Source organism: Myxocyprinus asiaticus, chromosome 41 (genome assembly GCF_019703515.2).
Source record: "Myxocyprinus asiaticus isolate MX2 ecotype Aquarium Trade chromosome 41, UBuf_Myxa_2, whole genome shotgun sequence".
Classification (NCBI taxonomy): Eukaryota; Metazoa; Chordata; class Actinopteri; order Cypriniformes; family Catostomidae; genus Myxocyprinus; species Myxocyprinus asiaticus.
In genome coordinates, this window is record NC_059384.1 from 37,116,318 (window position 1) to 37,133,486 (window position 17,169).

At 40.5% G+C, this 17,169-nt stretch overlaps 1 long non-coding RNA gene across 1 annotated transcript in view; it reads left to right on the forward strand.

Annotated features, from left to right (window-relative positions):
• The window catches only part of LOC127432193 (uncharacterized), a 29,363-nt gene extending 12,451 nt beyond the window's left edge, over positions 1-16,912 (forward strand). The window contains exons 2-3 of the long non-coding RNA XR_007895713.1: positions 16,550-16,589; positions 16,792-16,912. This is a non-coding gene — a long non-coding RNA (uncharacterized LOC127432193). The remainder of the gene's footprint in view (positions 1-16,549; positions 16,590-16,791) is intronic.
• The last annotated feature ends 257 nt before the right edge of the window (positions 16,913-17,169 follow it).

Here is a 17,169-nt window from a genome sequence, read left to right on the forward strand (position 1 = left end):
ATAAACATGTAGAGACAGTCCTCAGTGTCACACAAACACTAAACACCATCAGGGTAACGTGTGAAATTAAAATAATGCAATAAATATTAAATAAACTACATCAGATATAACACAGAACACCCCAATGTATATAACTGATATTACAAATAAGTAGAAACTATTCCCATAAAATATAATTAAATGAACTGGGTCACGCAGGGAATTCTGGGAACGACCGATTATTGTTTTTTCCTGTCATTTTAACAATAATTTACCATAAAAAGTACATGTACTCTCTTGTTAAACATAATACACATTTTTACTATTAATTATACAAGAAAATCATACTTTTGCATCTAAAAATACTTTACTGTAAAAACTACATGTATTGTCTTTTAAAATATATATATATAAACGTTACTGTATATTTTACAGTTAATAATCGTTAATCAATAAACGTTTTTTCTGTAGCATTTTTACAGTGGTCAATGGTTGCTCTGTATTTATTATTATTTTTTATTATTATTATTTTTTTTTTTTTTTTCGAATAATTTGACCATCCATTTTTTTTCACAGAACACGCACAAAATTAGGACAGATGAAAATTAATTAAAGCACGTTTCACCCATATCATGCATGGGGCCTATAAAATCCAGGGTGTGAAGATTATACTTTATTTATTTGTATAGACCTACAATAGAAATTCTTTTTAAACACAGTGCTTCTGGTTTGTCAGTGTGTTTGTCTGTATGTGAATAACCAAAATGTAAAAGATTTAAATGACCACGTGCGCGTCTCCAGGTGAATCTGGGCCAGATAAGGAATGAGCCGAATACTGCTGTAAATAGATTACAGCTTCTGTCTCATGCTGTTAGACTTGCTTTTTGCTTTTTGAGTTTTTAACATATATATTATTATATTTTACTTATAAGAGAGGCCTTAAATTGCATTTGACTAATTTGAATCACTATTAATTTTCAATAAGGTAACAGATAAAGAGAAAGTGAACTACAAGTGAAATTAGCGCTGCACCGACACACTTCATTGTTGCTTAATAAAAACCTTGCAGAAATGCATTTTCTAATGATGAAGAGATGTCACTCTGGCTATAATTTACACGTCACATAAATCTAAACACAAACAACTCCTTAATTTAGTTATGTTCTAAATTAAGCTTGACAACAAGAAGACGACAGATTAGAATAATAAAAAAGCCGTCAGTTCTATTCTAAGAAATAATGAAGAGTATTATGAAGAGTACTCCATTGTAATATTATAGTATTTGTATTACTGCACGACACTTATACATAAAACCAGCACCCAGTAAAAGAAACGAAATGTCTCAGACAGGGCTGTTTAATGCAGCTCCGTCAAAAAGCTTTATTATTATTATTATTATTATTATTATTAATATATAGGCTTAGAGGTTTGCTGTAGCTATTGTTGTAGTTTTCTTTTACTCAGCCAAGACACCGGTTAGTTCTTGACTAATATCATAACTAACAAGACTACTTTATTTTTCATTAACTTCAAACCAGCTTTGCTTTTTGTGCCAAGCTTGAAATGGGAGAGACACGTCAAGTTAATGTTCGCTCTGAGAATCACCTGCTGTTGTCTGGCGCCCTCTATTGGACAAGAGAAGATACCCTGCTGTGCATGATTATCATGGCTATAGTGATATAGGCTAATGTAGATATATGAGCAATAGTTATGGATAAAATGTTGTCAACTAAATGCAAATACTTTTTTGATTAACAAATTTAGATCAAGAATAACCACTTTACCAAATAACCAAAAGGGTGCACCTCATAGTATCTCAATTATTGACATATATTGTCTATAAACATGTGTATCCATTGTGATTGGATCAGTCAATGTGAGAGCCCTTTGAACATTATTCATAGCAAATCTATTTCTCTCGCTAAACTATGTGTTTTATGGGGGCTTTTAGCCCCTGCAACAAGGGGGCATCTTACCCCAAACAGTCTACTATCCTTTCAGTTATTGGAATGTTACTGAAAAACTTTTGATTTAATCACCTTGAACAAATCTGAAAATGACAAATAAGTAATTTGTCTCAAAATAAATGTAATAATTTCAGAGATTTACATTATTTGCAACATTTCAAAAGCGAGTCAATTTGAGATCAAATGACCTCAAAATCAACCTTTACACGATGACTTCGTGGATCAGGAAAAGTTTGCAGTGTGACAAACAGGAAAGTGCTGTGCTAGTTTTTGTTGCTGTTTAGTGTTTTGGGAGAAAATCAAATCAAAATGAGCCTAAATTTTGCTCCGGGGAGCCTTTAGCCCTGTTGTACCCTTCTTAGATGATTTTACACATGTATAGAAATCACAGCTGAAAAAACAAACAATTGGTCATCTATTATTCTCATAATGACAGACACGTATATACGCATTTGTCATAAACATATGTTACTGAGCGAGATATTATAAAAGTATTTAACTCACCGAATTATAAAAACAGCACGACTATTTTTAAGAGAACCAAGAGCGAGCGGGGTGTGTCACGTGTGAGTGTCTGGCTCCATCTAGCGATGTTAGTGATGTAACGTGCTTAATTAGTATACACAACCTTCTGTAGCCTTTGGCGTTTCCTCAGATGTTTTCAGGTCGAAAAATGTAAAGTACCTTCCGTTTAAAGGTTAAACTGGACAAAAACATTAGTAAGAAAAATAACATGAAAGGAATTTGTTGTATGCTTGAGACTTGATTCTGTTTGCAAATCTGTTTTCTAAAATAGAACCAAAGGCTAAAGACCTCTACACTCGCCCAGTGTTGTGTGAGAAGGAAGAGCATGAGGCCACATGTGTGAGCGGTGGCCTCAGATTCTGCTGTGATGTAGTTACACGGAGAGCAGGTGTTTGTTCAGTGGGTGATTGGTGTTGGGTAATTAGAGAAAAGGAATTGTCAGGCTCCTGGGTTTGGGAAAGATCAGCTTTCCTGGAGTCTGGACTGTTTCCAGCTCGGCTGTATTTTACCATGGCAACCACAATGTCCCATCTCAGCTACCAGAGAGTGTATTGAAGCCACAAAACAGAAAGACAGAATACTGCTTTACAATAGGGTACAATGGGGCTAAAGGCACCCCTGAAGGTAAATGTGCTTTTTTTCTGGTCACAAAGTGTATACAAATTTAATAATAATAATAATTATAATGATAATATATTTTTTCATTGAATATTGATAATGTGTTCAAAAATAAAAAAAATAACAGAAGGTTGTTTTAATTAAAGTATTTGCATAAGTTGATAAATGTTACCCTATAACAATAGCCCCTACATCTACACTATATTACTATAACCCCTGAGTATCTTTTAAGAATTTGAGAGACAGCAATTTTTTTTTTTTTTTTTTTTTGAGGAACAAATTAAAGTAGTGATTATTCAAAATAACCACTTCCGAAAAGGGTGCACAATTTCCTGTCCATTTAAATCACATTTTGCATTTTAAAATAACAAGTATGCTATAAAAATTGAATCTCCATTGTAATTGAATCAGTCAGTTACACTTTGAACATTCTTTGTAACAAAACTATTTCCCAAACTTAAGAAAAACAATGTGTTTATGGGGGGCCTTTAGCCCCTGCAACAAGGTTTATGTTTTTTTTTTTTTTTTTTACCCCAAATACTATCCCTTCACATTTTGGACAGTTATTAAAAAACTATTGATTTAATCACCTTAAAAAAAAAAAAAAAAAAAAAGAAAAAAGACAAATATGTATTTTGTCTCAAAATAGATGTAATAATTTCAGGGATAGTAATGAGGATTATTATTATTATTATTTAATTCAAAATTAAGGCTTTTATAATGTGATCCTTTTTAAAATGTGATCCTAATAAACTTCCCTTAAAGCTGAAGTATTATCCCCGTTCTAGTCAGAGAGCATTCTCATTTTCTTAGCGGTGTATAGTAAACAGACACACAGATCTCACATTCAGCATGGCTTATGAAACATCACCTTTGGAAATAAATTGAGAAAGGCAGTAGAGCTGTTCAGATGTGACGTCAATTTGTAGCCGAACCCAGAAGTCTAATTTGCCATAGGTTCATTGGTTCTAATTTGCTATATATACCGGATAATTGTTCCTTATGCTAAATGGTGCTTGTTTAACCAATGGCGTGAGTTATTTAGGACTATCTCTTTGTTTGACCAACGGCAGACAGGGGGCGATTTTACTGTAGGAAACTCCACACATAGTTCATTCCAGAAGGATTGTATAGTGTAGAACATGTTGAAGATTGGTGGAAAGGCAATTAAAAAGCACACTGAAGCATATCCTCCATAGATATCCATTAAAACATTTTTTTTTTTAAATGGACTCTTATCTCCTCGCCAGTGAACCGCCCATAGAATGTCTATGGTATTGCAGCATTATGCTATATCAAGCTAAGCTTGTAGGCTCCCCTATGTAGAAGGATTCTGGAGCGTAACGGTTAACTAGCATGTTACGACAGTAAGTCACCATTTGCAGATACTATCCACAGTATTTTCAGAGAGTCCACTGTATTTTGCTAGGTGGGCGGAATTTCCAGTTGTGTGCAGTTGAGTGCAGTTGGTTACCGTTTTGTGTATAGCTGGTCACTGCTTGATAGCATGTCATGTGGTTAGATTCTAGCTTTTTAAAAGTTATAAGATCTATCAGAAAATGAGTGCAGTTAATGGCTGTCCCAATAGTCGAGCGAAACAAAAGTTTTGGCTAAAACACTAATGTTATGATAAGAATCCACTTGCAAAAGCACTGCGCTCCTGTCTCAGAAACTTCGCCTTCCACCAGCTGAACTACATAAGCTCCAGAATATCTGTTTGGAAAAGCCTAAGAATAATTTGTTTGTGTGCTCTTTTCACTTTATTGACAAGAAGTCAACAGCGGAGAATACTTATGTTATGTATTCCCTGTTTTTGTTTAGACTGTTGAAATTGTAAGGCTTTACTGGTTGTTTAGATAAGTGTTACTATCAGAAATAATTAATAATTATTTCTTTAGTTATTAATTAATATTTAAATTAATTAATTTAATCTAACTCATTAAAACCTCATATGGGGCTCCAGTAAATGTACTGTGCTACGTTTAGGAGCGGGTTTGGTTATTAGCAATAATTAGTAATTATCAAAGATAATTATTAATTATTAAAATCAATAGAACATTGATGAGAATCAATGTTAGCTTTTTTTAATCCTTTAAATCAACAATTATCAAAGATAATCTTTAATTGTTAACATCGATGAAACATTAATTAAAATTAACACTAGCTTATTGATCATTCAAATTCAATCAAAGATAATTATCAATTATCAAAAATCAATAGAATATTAATAAGGATTAACATTGATGGGGCACCACCCTGAAATCAGGGACTAATAACCAGATAGTATAACAGTCTCAATATTAGATTGTTTTCTTAGGAAAATCGACATCTGAAGAATATCGATTTTCGGGGAAAAAAAACAATGAATGAAGGTTTAAATCCGAGCACTGACATCCCGTCAGCATGACACAGGCGTATGCAAAACAAACCAAAACACTTCTCTTTGTAATATAAACAAAGTTTATTTATGCAGTAATATCAATTAATAATTAATACAATGCAGTCAATAAACTTCCGACTTACAGCTACAAACTAAACAGTGATATGATTAGATATGGAAATAAAATAATCCTATAACACATAAGGTGTGTGTGTGACAGAGTGTGTGTGTGTGTGTGTGTCAGTGTGGTTAGTGAGAGAAAGAGAGAGAGAGATTATTAAGTGACAGCCCGAAAGCTGATTTCACGATAGCGGGAGAGAAAGCAGCTGTGCTCATCACTCAGAGACTTGGTTTTACGAGCAGGGCTGGTAAAAGTCCTGCGTTATTTGACTCTTTAATGGATGAACTCAGTTTCTGTTTCCCCTGCGATGGCGAAATTGCACAATCCAATTTGGTTGGACCACAATACAGCAAAACAAATTTGTGATAATTAATACCCTGAGTATTAATAATGAGCGGACATGGCGGTCCGTAAACTGTACAAGCAAAAAACCTTGAAACACAAGAATAACACGCTATAATATTCTATCTCTGCCCAGACGTAACCTCTCACTTGAACCGCATGAGGACACAGGTAGAATGTGTGTTCATCCGTCCTTTAACTCAGACTTGGTTCCTTGAGGCTCGTGTGATGACGGGAGGCCGTTTCCTCGCTCTGTCGGCGGGCGGTACGGCTGTTGATTCTCGGCGGGCTGGCGGAGAACTCAGAAATGTCGACTTGATTGAAGATGGAAGAGAAATCTTTAATCTCTTCACTTCTGTAGGCCAACAGATGAAGATGCGAATTGCTCGGCGGTCTCCTTCGGATCTGTTAGAGTGTTTGGTTGAACACAGAGTAATCTCAACTCGTCCAGCGTCAGTTTCAAGTCGGACATTACTTCCTTATGCCACGAGGCTGCACCGGAGAGCAGCAAAAAGCTACGTCCGTATTCGGTGAACTAAGTCGCTGGAAGCAATTCTGGAAGCATTTCAGAATTATTTGAACTCCTGATGATGTCATGTTCGAGGGACGTTCTGTTGTGTGCCTCATCCAATAGGAGTTGAGAGCTCGATCCTTTAATGAGCAAGGCTTCCTGGATTTGTAGTCTGTTTTGGACTCCCTTTGTTTGATTTTGGCGCGATTTTTATCAGTAAAATATATGACTTAGAAGGTGGGGGCTTGAGTTATGTTTTTATGACTGTTAGGCCTGCCTTTGTCTTCTATCTGAATACATGAGGCCCAACAAAATTCTTGTTTAGTTCCCCGTTCCTGTTTCCTGTGTTAGTTTTGTAGTCCTTTGTAGTTTTATTTCATGATTGGTTCTCCCTGATTGTTTCCCCAGGTGTTCCTTGTTTTCCCTTGTGTATTTAAGCCCTTGTTTCCCCTGGTTAGTTTTTCAGTCTTCACATGTGTTGTCATGTTCTGTGCCTGGTTTCCCATGTTTTGTTTTGTTTTATTCTGAGTACTTTGTTTATCTTTTGTTCCATTAAAGCTGCATTTAGATCCTCATTCCTCGCCTGCCTCGTCACAGAAAGACTGACTAAAAATGGATCTAGCAGCCCTCCGAATTCTGCTCCTTAAGCAAGGGGTCCGTCCAGTTGAGGATCATATCCGTGAGTTTTTAGGGCTAGCGAATTTAGTGCACTATCCAGACCGCTCTCTGGTGGTTTTCTTCTGGACTGGTCTGAATAGTGCACTGAAGGAACTAATGCCTCCGGCTGATCTTCACTGGACTCTCTACGAATATGTGGAGAAGGCTCTGGAACTTTGCGGTTCCCTTTACACAGTGGATTATGGCGGGGACCCCAGGCCAAAACCTGCATCTTCGGCTCCCTTGTCCAAGCCTTCCACGGCTCCTTGCTCCAAGCCTTCCACAGCTCCCTTTCCAAGCCTTCCACGGCTCCCTTTCCAAGCCTTCCATGGCTCCCTGCTCCAAGCCTTCTATGGCTCTTTGCTCCAAGCCTTCCAAGGCTCCTTGCTTGGAGCAGTCTGCTCCACGCCATGTCACAGCCACACCTGAGTCTGCTCCACGCCATGTCACAGCCACGCCTGAGTCTGCTCCATGCCATGTCACAGCCACGCCTGCCACGGCCAATGAGCCAGTGCCCACGCCTGCCACGGCCAAAGAGCTAGCAGCCTCGTCCATCCCAGAGCCAGTGTTGCCAGCCTCTTCCGTCCCAGAGCCAGCATTGCCAGCCTCGTCCGTCCCAGAGCCAGCATTGCCAACTTCAGCCATCTGGAGGAGTAGAAGAAAGGCATCTGTTCCTGAGTCTCTGCCAGTGTTCACAACCACAAAGGTTGTCTCCGAGTCTCTGCCCATGCTCACGACCACAGAGGTCGTTCCCGAGTCTCTGCCCATGCTCACGACCACAGAGGTCGTTCCCGAGTCTCTGCCCATGCTCACGACCACAGAGGTCGTTCCCGAGTCTCTGCCCATGCTCACGACCACAGAGGTCATCTCCGAATCTCAGCCAGTGTTTATGACCACAGAGGTCGTTCCCGAGTCTCTTCCCATATTCGCGACCATGGAGGTAATTTCCCATTCATCCAGGACTCTTTGTCTCGAGCTTCCCAGGGCTCTGCCTTCCTTGGCTTCGCCCCTCGAGCCTCCCACGTCTCCGCCTTCCATGGTTTCGGCCCTCAAGCCTCTCCTGGCTCCGCCCGCCTTCGTCGAGCCTCTCCTGGCTCCGCCCACAGAGTCTTCTATGGCTCCGCCCACAGAGTCTTCCACGACTCTGTCCCCAGAGACTATTTCTTCCAGCGGCTCCGTCTGCTCCCCCAGAGACTATTCCTCCAGATGCTCGTTGGGACCCAGTCCCTGTCCTGTGGCCACCTGCCAGGCCTCCTGACCCTGTCTCGGCCCTGCGGCTGCCTCCCAGGTCTCCTGACCCTGTCTCGGCCCTGCGGCCACCTACCAGGACTCCTGACCCAGTCCCCACCTTGAGGTAATCTCCTTGGTCTCCTGGTCATTCGCCTGATCTGCTCTGGTCTCCTTGGTCTCCTGGCCATCCACCTGATCTGCTCTGGTCTCCTTGGTCTCCTGGCCATCCGCCTGATCTGCTCTGGTCTCCTTGGTCTTCTGGCCATCTGCCTGGTCTGCTCTAGTCTCCTTGGTCCTCACTCCCACCGGCTCTGCCTCAGTCTTCCGAGCCTCCAGCTCCACCTCAGCCCTCTGAACCTCTGGCTCCAGCTTGGTCCTCTGAGCCTGCAGCATCACCCTGGTTCTCCATCACTCCGGCTCCACCTTGGTCTCAAGCCTCCCTGACTTTGCCTTGTTCCTCTGCTCCCCTTGCCCCTTGTGCCCCCTTGAACTGCCTGTTTGCCCCTTGTGCCCCCCGAACTACCTGTTTTCCCCCCTTCCCCCAACACCCCATGGACAATTTTTTTGTGTGTGTGTGTGTGTGTGTAGCATCTGGAATCCGCTCCTTAAAGGGGGGCTCTGTCATGTATTCCCTGTTTTTGTTTAGACCTATGTTGAAATTCTTGTTTAGTTCCCCGTTCCTGTTTGCTGTGTTAGTTTTGCAGTCCTTTGTAGTTTTATTTCATGATTGGTTCTCCCTGATTTTTTCCCCAGGTGTTCCTCATTCCCTGATTGTTTCCCCAGGTGTTCCTTGTTTTCCCTTGTGTATTTAAGCCCTTGTTTCCCCTGGTCAGTCTTCACATGTGTTGTCATGTTCTGTGCCTGGTTTCCCATGTATTGTTTCATTTTATTCTGAGTACTTTGTTTATCTTTTGTTCCATTAAAGCTGCATTTAGATCCTCATTCCTTGCCTGCCTCTTCACAACTTATCTTATCCACCGTTATGGCTCGGCAACAATAGATGTCCATTTACGGAGTGCAATGAACTACCTATAAAACTACCATCATTGTGCCAACATGCGTGTAAATGTGTTAAAAGTTGATCAGAAACTTTTAGAGTATGTTCATTTATATTCATCGCCGGCTTCACATGTTTTGAAGTGACATTATTACTCTGTATAAAAAGTAACAGTGTTATTCCTGAACTGTGAGTAGTGACGATGTTTTCAACTGTTTCATGCTGTGATGCTCAATGCATGAACACTAAACTGGAAGACCATAATTATTTGTGACATGTACAGTAATAAAATGTTTTATGACATTTTAAATTAATTGATATATGATTATCCTCTGCCCAGCATTTTTCCTGCCTGAAATCCACTTTCTTTTGAATGTCTTTGCAGGATGTCCATGTCTTCCCTTAATGGGAAAAAAAGTGATTCAGAAAATAATGTGGACATTAATTCAGTATCAATTACATTTATTTGTACAGTGCTTTTCATAATACATATTGTTTTAATCGCTTAACAGAGAACATTGAACTTTTGTGTACAATTTTTATAAAGTATGTCCAAATAAATGTATTTATTGATATTTGTGTGGTTTTTTTGTACGGTACAGCTTATTGTGTGGCTGCTAATGCACCGTGAACAATAAACAATAAATATAATCCATCAGTTCTTAGTGAATAACAGACAGGTGAGGGCTGAAAATAGTAAAGTAGTATTGGCACCTAAGAAGTCACAGTTGGTGTCCATGTAGGTTCAATGTGTGGGTAGCACTATTTACCTGCTATTTGCATATTATAACATGTAGGAGTTTCAAGGTTATCATAAGTAAACCTCTTTGGTGGTTGTCGTTGTCTCACAGAGAACTGTTAGCTTCTCTGTCCTTCCTCAGTTCTGCTACCTGATTCCAGTGCTTGGAATGGTTTCTCATCAGGTAAGTCTTGTTATCCATCTGTTAAGGTCACTGATTCTTCCGTTTCCCTGTTATCAGGAGGTTCAGGTATATTTACTTTTGCAAGTGCAGCGACAGGTTGTAGTGCTTCTTGTCCTGACTCAGCTGGAGGTGGCAGTGTCATTGGCTCAGGCATTTGTTCAGGAGGATGTAATGAATTCTCAAGACGAGTTGACTGTTTTGAAAGAGTGCCATCTTCTAAAGGGTTATGAAAGCATTTGGTAGGGTTCCTCTTGGTAATAGTACTCATCCTCACTCTCGCTGGCATCCTCCGACTCAATTTCTCTTCTCTCAGCAGACGGAGCTCCTGTGATTTTTGTTGATGTCCTCACTTTGGTTTAGTTTTTTTGCATTGGATCAATGTCAAGAGGTAAGTGATCACATGGTAAGAGAAGATTGCGATGCAACACCCTTGATCTTCCTTTGCCCTACTCAGGTGTCAGTTCATAAATGAGAACATCACCTGTAACCTGGCGTACGACGATATGGACTCTGGTCTCTGGCATCTTTCCACCTGACCATTCCCCTGGGGGTGGTAAGGGATGGTTCTTGAGCCAATGATGCCACTGTACTATTGAAGTTGTGTGATGAGCTGATTTTCAAATTCTCCACCTTGGTTGTGGTGTTTTCTTGATGGGAATCCAAACTTCAGAGTGGAATCATTGAACAGTCGGTCAGCACTGTTTTTCCAGATTTTGATGTTGTCGTGTCTGTTTTTTTATAGTATATATTTATATCTCCGATGCATTTGTCTAAGTGAAGGAAGTCAATTCACACAAGTTCAAATGGAGAGTTGTTGTGATGCTCTTGAGAGATGCCCTTGTCTCTCGGCTTGTTTTTTTTTTTTTTGTTTAATGCAGGAACATGTTCATAGGACATAGTGTTCTACAGTGCATACGGAAAGTATTCACAGCGCTTCACTTTTTCCACATTTTGTTATGTTACAGCCTTATTCCAAAAAAGATTAAATTCATTATTTTCCTCAAAATTCTACAAACAATACCCCATAATGACAACATGAAAGAAGTTTTTTGAAATCTTTGCAAATTTATTAAAAATAAAAAACAAAACAAAAATCACATGTACATAAGTATTCACAGCCTTTGCCATGACACTCAGATTTGAGCTCATGTGCATCCTGTTTCCACTGATCATCCTTGATAATTATAATAATAATTAATTTTCTTTATTTATCACATTATACAGTTGCACATATACAGTGAAATTCTTCTTTTTCACATATCCCAGCTAGGCTGGGGTCAGAGTGCAGGGTCAGCCATGATACAGCACCCCTGGAGCAGATAGGGTCAAGGGCCCAACAGTGGCATCTTGGCAGTGCTGGGGCTTGAACCCCTGACCTTCTGATCAGTAACCCAGAGCCTTAACCGCTGAGCTACCACTGCCCCTATGATGTTTCTACAACTTGATTGGAGTCCACTTGTGGTAAATTCAGTTGATTGGACATGATTTGGAAAGGCACACACCTGTCTATATAAGGTCCCACAGTTAACAGTGCATGTCAGAGCACAAACCAAGCCATGAAGTCCAAGGAATTGTTTGTAGACCTCCGAGACAGGATTGTATCGAGGCACAGATCTGGGGAAGGGTACAGAAAAATTTCTGCAGCACTGAAGGTCCCAATGAGCACAGTGGCCTCCATCATCCATAAATGGAAGACGTTTGGAACCACCAGGACTCTTCCTAGAGCTGGCCGCCTGGCCAAACTGAGCGATCGGGGAGAAGGGCCTTAGTCAGGGAGGTGACCAAGAACCCAATGGTCACTCTGACAGTGCTCCAGCATTCCTCTGTGGAAAGAGGAGAACCTTCCAGAAGAACAACCATCTCTGCAGCACTCCACCAATCAGGCCTGTATGGTAGAGTGGCCAGATGGAAGCCACTCCTCAGTAAAAGGCACATGACAGCCCACCTGGCGTTTGCCAAAAGGCACCTGAAGGACTCTCAGACCATGAGAAGCAAAATTCTCTGGTCTGATGAAACAAAGATTGAACTCTTTGGCCTGAATAGCAAGCATCATGTCTGGAGGAAACCAGGCACTGCTCATCACCTGGCCAATACCATCCCTACAGTGAAGCATGTTGGTGGCAGCATCATGCTGTGGGGATGTTTTTCAGCGGCAGGAACTGGGAGACTAGTCAGGATCGAGGGAAAGATGAATGCAGCAATGTACAGAGACATTCTTGATGAAAACCTGTTCCAGAGCGCTCTGGACCTCAGACTGGGGTGAAGGTTCATCTTCCAACAGGACAACAACCCTAAGCACACAGCCAAGATAACAAAGGAGTGGCTACAGGACAACTCTGTGAATGTCCTTGAGTGGCCCAGCCAGAGCCCAGACTTGAACCCAATTGAACATCTCTGGAGAGATCTGAAAATGGCTGTGCACCGACGCTCCCCATCCAACCTGATGGAGCTTGAGAGGTCCTGCAAAGAAGAATGGGAGAAACTGCCCAAAAATAGGTGCGCCAAGCTTGTAGCATCATACTCAAAAAGACTTGAGGCTGTAATTGGTGCCAAAGGTGCTTCAACAAAGTATTGAGCAAAGGCTGTGAATATTTATGTACATGTGATTTTTTTCTTTTCTTTTTTTTTTTCTTTTTTTTTTTTTTTAATAAATTTGCAAAGATTTCAAACAAACTTCTTTCACGTTGTCATTATGGGGTATTGTTTGTAGAATTCTGAGGAAAATAATGAATTTAATCCATTTTGGAATAAGGCTGTAACATAACAAAATGTGGAAAAGGTGAAGCGCTGTGAATACTTTCCAGATGCACTCTATGTATTTCTTCATGTGAGGCCAGAATAAGCAGTTTCTTATCAGACTTGGGGTGCAGTCAACACCCTGATGTCCCATCTCATTATGCAGTTCCTTCAGAACAGTTCCCTTATATTTTGCTGGCAATACAAGCTGTGTTCAAGATGTTTTTTTTCTGTAGAATACCATACTCATTTAGTATCAGTTTAGCGCATTCTCTCAGAAGGCTTTTGGATAGTGGACTTGCTGACCACCATTGCTGAGAAGAAGGCATGGATCTCTTTGTCTCTATCCTCCCTCAGAGCTTGTTGGATTTCTTCTTTTGATAGGGGTTTGAAGGATGCAGTGCTGGTCTCCACACATGCTGGCACACTCTGACAGGCTACAGCAAAAGACCATGCCAAGTTGGAGTCATTCTGGGCTTCCACTGCTTGTAACATGTTTCCTACGGAGTCTGATGAGAGCTCCTCAGTACATTCTTTCATGGTTGTTTCCAGGAAAGAGTCAGCATCAATATTTTATTTACCTGGGCGATAGCAAATGGTAATGTGAAAGTCTGCGAGTTCAGCAAAACATCGACATCCAGTGGCATTCAACTTTGCCGTGAACAACACATAGGTAAGAGGGTTTGTTATCTCTGAACACAGTGAAGATTGGTGCATAATAGAGAGAAAAATTTCTATTATAGCCCATTTGAGGGCTACAAGCTCCAACTTTCCACTGTGCAAATGTTAATTTTTCTTTGCAGCCATCAAAGTTCGTGAGCCATAGGCTATAACTCTTAGCTTGCCATTCTGGTTCTAGTACACAACAGCTCCCAATCCTTGGTTGGACACATCTGTATGAAGGACAAATGGATGTGAAAAGTCTGGGAATCCCAACACAGGAGGCTGGACCAGGCAATCAGCAATGCTCTTCAGGATGTCGTAGGAGGATTGGTGATCCTGGAGAAGTCAAGTCATTTTTATTTGTATAGCGCTTTTCACAACGCACATCATTTCAAAGCAGCTTTACAGAAAATTATGCTTTAACAGAAAAAGCTGTAATATATTAATGTCTGATTTATAATAGTGTGGTTTAATAAAAAAAAAAAAAAAAAAAAAAAAAAAAAAACATGATTGTAAACTGCACCTTAAAATAAATAATATAAAATAATTATATTTATATTTAGACCCCCAGTGAGCAAGCTTAAGGTGACTGTGGCAAGGGACTCAAAACTCCATAAGATGTTGGTTAAAGGAGAAAAATAACCTTGGGAGAAACCAGGGTCACATTGGGGGCCATTTCCCCTCTGGCTAAACAGAGATTAAAATTAAAATTAGTAAACTAAGTGTTAGGGGCCAATGTTTAAACAAAAAGATTTTGTATTAACTGTAAGATTATTGACTAAAGTCTTAAAATTTACATTCTTGTTTAACTGTGGAAGTGCAAGCAGATGCACTGTCCTTTGTTATTTGGCTGATGAAGGCTGCCAAATTATTTATTGCATAATTTATTCCATTATCTATGTATTCCATTTTAAGAGTGTAGTCCATCCTTTGACCAAGGTGATACAGGCAGAGTTGGACATCAGACAGGACCAGAGCTGGATCTTGGCAGGCTCTGGTATCCTCAGGATATGTATCCCGAGGTCAAGACAGGGAAACAAATAGAATAATATTAGCATTGTTGCCATTCACTTTAAAACAGGATAATAGAATATGAAATGTGTTTCTAGTTCCGGCAGACCTAACTAATGCAGCATAACTATGACTTGATGGATGAATTAGGTGTATGTCTGGCTAAAAAGATGAGTCTTTTGTCGAGACTTAAATTGAGAGGGTGTGTCTGAGTCCCGAACCATCTTTGGAAGACTATTCCATAGTTTAGGAGCCAAGTCCTTAATATATTGGTGGTAATACCTTAGTAGGCCTAAGATTTTCCTCAACTCTCCCACAGTGCTTGTTTCTTCTCCTTGAGTGCTGTGACAGTGACTGTGTCTGTGGGATCATTACAGCTACCTTCCGTTGAAGCGATTCTACCCAGGTAATGAACCTATTTCTTGAACAGCTCACACTTCTGTGGTTTTCACTCCATGAGCTTGTAACCATTGCAGCTCCTTTCTCACTGCACTGATGTTCATCTGAGTACTTTGTGAAAACCAGTGCAACGTCTAAGTAAGGCACACACATTTTATCCCTGAGTCCTTCCAGAAATTCCTCCATGAAATGCTGAAATGCAGGAGGTGCATTCACAAGACTGAAGATAATTCAAATCCATTCATATAGACCCAAGGTGTGCTGAATGCTATCAGTGGTCTACACTCTGGGGACACAAAGCCTTGATGGTATGTTTTTCCCTGATTTAACAGAAAAAAACATGCATTGCCTCCCAAACCGTCCAGGATATCTTGTACTCTTGGGATTGGCTGACAGTCAGGCAGCGTCTTTCTCTTGAGGTCTCTGTATTTGATACACAATCTAAGGCCACTGTCCTTCTTATGGACACATACAATTGGTGAAGAGTAAGGTGATTGGGATTTCTCCTTCCAGCCTTGGGCAATCAAGTCGTGTAAGTAGTCCTTAATTTCCTGGTACAATGGCTTAGGAACTAAAGTGTACTGCATGTTGTTACAACCTCGGTCATAAGTTTACCATTTTGCAGTTCTGTCCTGTGTTTGTTTGTTTTCTGGTTGTGTGTCTGTATGTGTTTGTTTGCAGGTGGGTGTGTCATGGAGGACCACGCAAGAGACACCAATTCAGGAATGTGATGTAGCCTCATGTGATTGGTGTAGCCAAGATCAGCTGGTCTTTAAAAGATGCGCCAATCTGCTGTGCTGCAAACTACTGTCTCAATTTGTGTGTGTTAAATATTATTACTGTGATCCGTTGTGAAATTTGCTGTTTTGACCCTTCTGCTAACACTGTTTACGATTTTGGATATTGAATTGGATTTGTTTGCTGATGTGTAAATATTTTGTGTAAATATAACCTGACCCTAGACAGGCTGTCAAGGTGATACCGAGCTAAAGACCATTGATGCATCCAATGTCATCATCTGACTTCGAGAAAGAGTGGCACTCTTCCCGCAGCATCTGTTGCACTTTCTGTTGCTGTTGCAGAGTTAAATGGCTCACATCGACAGGAGGGTCCCACAAATACTCACTGTTATTTCCATCAGCAATAGTCGTTTTTGGAACCTAACTGACTCAGGCTGTGGTTGCACAGTGTGATGCTGCAGTTGGTAGGACAGACTTAAATTGACTGCATTGTCCCAAGTTCTGTTTCCCTGGAAGCATGATGTCATGTTCTGTGATGTTTTGAACACTGATCTGGACCAATGGGTTGCTACCTTTTTTGAGAGTCAGGAGGGTTTCCAGAGGTTCAAGGCCATCAGGATACTGTGGATTAACATGTGGCTCAAATAGCAGAACACTGTCCTGTTTTACATAAGGCACTTTGACATGACATTGAATCTGCAGAATTGTGTGCTTTGGTATGTTCACAGGCTCTTTTGCTGTCATTACCAGGTATTCACTCTGACTCTCAGCCATCACAAGATGAATTAAGGTCTGTATTATGTTTTTATTGATACCAGGGAAGGCATACTTGATAGCTTTGTGCAAAGGTCCTTTACTCACATTGCTTAGTCAATTCACTTCACTCAGTCTCATTACTTGTTCAATCACATTGTATCCAATAATTGGTTTAGGTAGTCATTGGTCTTTTAAGACAAGCACAGGAATGACTAACTCTTTTGAACTGTCAACAGGGGAAGACAACTTGAAAGTTATCTCCAGCCATCTGACATATGGCATGTTGGTGCCATTAGCTGCCACAAGATGCAGGCTGTCTAGTGCCTCTGTTGCCTCAGAAATATCTCTCAGTTTCACCTCAGGTACTTGTTCTTCTATTGCTCCTCTATGATACATACTTCCGAATCAGTGTCCCATAATGATTCAGTTCTGTGTCCTTGTAAATAGCAGGCCACCAGACATTATTTGCCAAAGAGAGAAGTTATAGGGGAAGTCCCTTTAAATGGGAATGTGTTGCCCCCATGGCCAGGAAGTGACCCAGGCAGTGAAAATGTCCCAGCAACATGAAAGAAATAACAAATCTTAACAGCACCCTAAAAATATGCAACCACAGT